Here is a 761-nt window from a genome sequence, read left to right on the forward strand (position 1 = left end):
CACTTTCAGTTATCTTTACTTACAAATTATTATTTCATGCCTTAATAGACTTATTTCTATTGTTCATGTTCAACATAAAATGGTGCAGTTTTACAAAAGACGTTCGGCATTATAACACTTAAAGTAAAGCCAATTATACACTTACATTTTCCACAAAGATACAGTCTATATGATATACATGGATCATATGAACTGTATGTATGCTAGTATGAAGCTAGTTTATGCATGGGCTAATTATATCGTAAGTTAAGTTGATCAGACCCACAAGTTTTGAAAAAGCTGGAGTTAAAAAAAATCAATGCGTCTTTTCACGAGCTTTGTTCATTTTCCCTAGTCAGTTAGTATGCTTCAACTCTTTTTCTCTTTAATAACTATTTTCAATACCACTAGTTTGCAATTATTCTATTGTATATCTCATCTACATGAGGCCGTAGAATAAGTCGTTTTTACAATTAGAATTTATCTGAATATGCTTAACACATTTTTTTAAGTCTATACGAAGGGACTCCACTTTTCAATGCTTTATTATCTAAGTTTCCCTATACAGTGACTTCAGGAGAGAGTTTTCATACTTAATATTAAACTGTTTTGTTATGTATATGGAAGGAAGCTTGAAGTTCAACCCAACTATGACTCATGGTCTGTTTTAAATTTTGGGTGAACTTTGAAGTAAATAAAGATTAGTCAAAAAGAGTCTCGGTATCAAGCAAATGCATATACTACAAATACTGATATCTTGTTTCATCTTAGGAACCCTATCA

Source organism: Oratosquilla oratoria, chromosome 2 (assembly GCF_046742065.1).
Source record: "Oratosquilla oratoria isolate Oo_2021 chromosome 2, ASM4674206v1, whole genome shotgun sequence".
Taxonomy (NCBI): Eukaryota; Metazoa; Arthropoda; class Malacostraca; order Stomatopoda; family Squillidae; genus Oratosquilla; species Oratosquilla oratoria.